Source organism: Pleurodeles waltl, chromosome 6 (assembly GCF_031143425.1).
Source record: "Pleurodeles waltl isolate 20211129_DDA chromosome 6, aPleWal1.hap1.20221129, whole genome shotgun sequence".
Lineage (NCBI taxonomy): Eukaryota > Metazoa > Chordata > Amphibia > Caudata > Salamandridae > Pleurodeles > Pleurodeles waltl.
Window position 1 is genome coordinate 621,391,575 of NC_090445.1, and position 5,023 is coordinate 621,396,597.

Below are 5,023 nucleotides of genomic sequence, written 5' to 3' on the forward strand. Positions count from 1 at the left end.
CACCACGAACACCAACTCCGGCGAAGACGAGTGAGAACATCCGCCTAGCACACATGGGAGGGAGAAGAAAACGAGAGTGGCACACACATGCACAACACACACCCCATACACACACACCATACACACAACCAGATGCACAAGAAAACAAGTTAATCCACCTAAATCAGCTGAATAATGCAAGGACAACACAAATTTACTAAAGTGATTATAATAATATCAACACAGTATAAAAATAATTCAGCCAATGTTACAGACATCTACAAATGTACAGAAAAAGGGGCACTGCCCAGTCCTCAGTTCGTGTGGGCCACATGGCCACAGGGCAAAGTCCAAGGCCCCACTTGTCACCTGCATCAATACGGAGAGAACACTGCAGGGGCATCAGTTGGCAAATAGCCAGGCACCTCAGGGGTAAGGGGGGAACCTCAGCCGGGAGCGGAAACAAGACTACTGGTTTTGGAGGGGGCAAAATGCCCTGTGCTTGGTCCTGGGGAGTGCAAGGCCACAGTCTCTTGAGTGGGTGTCTTGCCCACTGGTTCTGGAGGGGGCAACATGGCCATTGCTCTCTGTCCTAGGGAGTGCAAGGCCACAGTCTCCTGAGTGGGTGTCTTGCCCACTGGCTCTGGAGAGGGTAACATGTCCATTGCTCTTTGTCCTAGGGAGTGCAAGGCCACAGTCTCCTGAGTGCTTGGTCCTGGGAAGTTCAAGGCCACAGTCTCTCGAGTGGGTGTCTTGCCCACTGGTTCTGGAGGGGGCAACATGCCCTGTGCTTGGGTCTGGGGAGTGCAAGGCCACAGTCTCTCAAGTAGGTGTCTTCCCCACTGGTTCTGGAGTGGACAGGCCATGGAGGCAGAAGCACATTGCATCCGCCGGCGGTGACGGCTGCATACTGATGGTGGTGTTGGGAGGCTCCTGCACAGCCCCTGCACCCTTGGATGGCTGCACTGTGATGGTGCTGGTGGTGGTGGTGGGAGGCTCCTGCACAGCCCCTGCACCCTCGGATGGCTGCACTGTGGTGGTGGTGGGAGGCTCCTGCACAGTCCCTGAACCCTCGGATGGCTGCACGGTGGTGGTGGTGGCGGTGGTGGGATGCTCCTGCTCAGCCCCTGCACCATCGGATGGCTGCACACTTATGGTTGGTGGTGGGGATCAGTAACAGCTGCTGGTGCAGGCTCCTTGCCCTTCTTGCCTGCTGGTGCAGACTCCTTGACATTTGGGTGGAAGGTGCAGGCTCCTTCCCTTTCTTGCCTGCTGTTGCAGACTCCTTGCCCTTCTTGCCCGCTGGTGCAGGCTCCTTCCCCTTTTGGATGGTAGGTGCAGGCTCTTTCCCCTTTCAGCTGGCTGGTGCAGGCTCTTTCCCCTTCAGTATATGTGGCCTGGAATCCTTTCCACCTTGAGTAGGTGCGGATGGAACTGGGCCCGCAGACTGTGTGGCTGAGGTGCTTGGCTGGGTTTGTGATACCCTGGCCATACATGCAGGACGGGGGTAGGGGTAGGGACGAGGTCAATGGTGGAAAGAACAAGTTTTTTAGGGACATTGGGGCAGAAAGAGGGAGAAGGAATGGGAGTGGAGGATGGGGTAGTAGTTGTTGGAGGTGTTTGTCTGCCGGATTTGGGTGCAGATGCATGGGCTTTATGCTGTTGTGAGGTGGATGGCTGTTGGGTGTCTGAGTGCTTGCATTTGTGTACTTTAGGAGGGGGGACAGACAAAGTAGAAGAGGACACAGGGGACGTGTGCATGGATGTTGTGGAGGTGTCTGCCAGTGAGGTGTGTGTTCTGCTTGGTGTTGTGATGGTGCAGGTAGTGGATGATGAGGTCATACATGCAGGAGAGTGTAGACGTAACTGGGTGGAAGGTGGAGGAGGAGGAGGGGGAGACAGTGGAAATAGTGGATGTTGTTGTGTCTGCAACTGGGTGTTTGTGTGCCTGTGAGATAAAGTGTGGTGCTTGTGTTTGCTTGTGACACTCTTGGGTGCTGTCCTGTGTGCATGCTCATCTGAATGTGTGCTTGGGAAGGGCTGGGGTTGAGGGGAATGGGACTGGGAAGTGGTAGTAGGAAGGGGGACGGTAGAAACAGGGACAATGGCTGCCATCAGACAGGAGGCCAGAGCATGGATCGATCTCTGTTGGGCCACCAATCCAGTGTGAATGTCCTCCAGGAATGCATTAGAAAGTTGCATCTGGGCTGCCAGCCCCTGGATGGCATTCACAATGGTTGACTGCCCTACAGAGATGGATCTCAGGAGGTCAAAGGCCTCCTCACTCAGGGTAGTAGGGCTCACTGGGGCAGGGTCTGAGGTGCCTGGGGCGAAGGAGATGCCTACCTTCCTGGGTGAGCGGGCACCGGCAACTCGCTGAGGGGCTGCTGGGAGGGCGGTGCTGTACGGGGGTGGCGGCTGTACCTGTAGCTGGGTTTCTCACTGAAGTGTCTGCCACCACCAAGGAGCTTCCATCGAAGGAGGTATCTGTGGGCCTCATTCTGACCTTGGCGGGCGGCGGAGGCCGCCCGCCAAATTACCGCCGTCAGAATACCGCTGCGCGGTCAAAAGATCGGCGCGGTAATTCTGAGTTTCCCGCTGGGCTGGCGGGCGACCGCCAGGAGGCCGCCCACCAGCCCAGCGGGAAACCCCTTTCCATGAGGATGCCGGCTCCGAATGGAGCCGGCGGAGTGGAAGGGGTGCGACGGGTGCAGTTGCACCCGTCACGATTTTCAGTGTCTGCTTGGCAGACACTGAAAATCCTGGTGGGGCCCTGTTAGGGGGCCCCTGCAGTGCCCATGCCAGTGGCATGGGCACTGCAGGGGCCCCCAGGGGCCCCACTACACCCGTTACCGCCAGCCAGGTTCTGGCGGTCAAAAAAGGGGGTCGGAATCCCCATGGCGGCGCTGCCTGCAGCGCTGCCATGGAGGATTCCCCAGGGCAGCGGGAAACTGGCGGGACACCGCCAGTTTTCCGTTTCTGACCGTCGCAGTCAGAATGCCCATGGATGCACCGCCAGCCTGTTGGCGGTGCATCCGCGGTCGTTGGCCTGGCGGTAGTCTACCGCCAGGGTCAGAATGACCCCCTGTGTCTGATTTGTTCCCTCCAGTCTCCACCATAGAGCTCCCCTCGCCCTCCGTCCCACTGGTACCCTCACCGTCGGTGGACTCTGCCTCCTGGGTCCTGTGGGATGTAGCTCACTCCATCGCCGGTGCCTCTGCTTCTCCACCAGATGATGCTAACGCACATAAGGACAAGATGACAAAACAAGAAAGGGGGGGAGAGAGACAAAGGATACACTGGGTCAATGGCTGCAACACCACCACCGTTGGCGTACACAGCACTCTCACACACAGGGAACAGGCCAATGTACTATGCATTGCACCACCACTGATATTGCTAGCCACCAAGGCGTAAGGAGGGGCACACACTGCCAACTGTAGCACACCTGGGACCCATGCAGCCCTGACCAGTAGTGGACGCTTAAAAGCTAGGTAGGCAGGATTATCCCTTCAGAACCCTAGCCACTAGAAGGCCTACACTGCTATGTCAGGCCTGGCCTAGGGGCACCCACTAACATACATCCACCACACGGATACCACCCCATCAGCTGTAAATTGTAATGGTAGCCACTGTCCTCACCCCCTTGTGGCTGCTCTGATGCCCTCGAGCGTCCCCCCCAGGTCAGGATAGGCCACCACCAGTATGCGGGCCATCAGGGGGTTCAGATTTCGACAGGCACCCCTTCCTCGTTGGGAGGCCATCCCCAGCTGGGCCTCTGCTGTCTTCCGTGCCCAGCGCCCCAAGTCCACCCACCGTTTGTGACAGTGGGTGCTCCGCCTGCCATAGACCCCCAGAGTCCACATGTCCTTGGCGATGGCACGCCATATACCCTTCTTTTGATGGGCGCTGACCTGGAGAGGCAATACACACAGGAAAACACCATTAGACAAAAAGTCCATCCAGTTACACATATGGCCCACCATACCCGTTTCCATCACCATTGGCACACACATAGCCCAGCACACAACGTGTACAATGCAACGAGGACGTCCACCCACCCCCCTTACACAAGGGCTTCACACACACAACTCCATGCATTCATGCCACATGCATTATGCCCAGAGTGTACTCACCTGTTGGTCTGGAGGCCCATACAGCAGTCCGTACAAGGCTAGGACCCCATCCACCAGTCTCTCCAACTCCTCCAAAGTGAAGACTGGGGCCATTACCCCAGTCACACGGGCTATGTTAGGTTCCAGACACAGGTCACAGCAGCACATGCAGTGTAGATCCTCTCCTATGGAAGGTCAGGTGGCAAGTGAGGAATCAGATAGAGAATGACGGCCATGTCCGCGACGGAGCATACCGTCACCACTGGCATAGATCACCATTGGCCACTGTAACCCATAGGGCCCAATATTAACCAATGAGGAATTGTACAGCGGTTCCTGACTGCCTCCTGCCACGGCACACAATGTCAGCGGAATTACCTCACTCCCACCTGTCCCTCCACACAGGACAGGCGGACGCCATTTCAGGGGAGGTAGCCCTATGGATTCATGCTGCGTCACAGAAGAAATAGGCACCTACTGCACAATTCACACTGACCCATTACAAGTTTACAGAATGCAAACTCCTGTTGTGGCTCCAATGTTCAGTTTGTGACAGCCTCCTCACTCTTGTGTCCCTTAGATACCTACTGTTGTGGATGAATAGGAGATGGTGGAGGTGTACAGACCCCTGGTGGACTTGGCTACACTGGAGGACAGGCACATTATACACACCTATAGACTGGACAGGGCCACAATCACAGCGCTGTGTGCCCAATTGGAGCCTGACCTGATATCTGCTATCCGTCACCCCATTAGGATCCCCCCTCTTGTGAAAGTGCTATCTATACTCCATTTCATGGCAACTGGTTCTTTCCAAGTGACAGTGGGCTTGGCAGCAGGAATGTCACATCCAATGTTCTCAATAGTGCTGACAAGTGTTATCTGCCCTGATAAAACACATGTGCAGCTACACTGTTTTCCCCCACTTT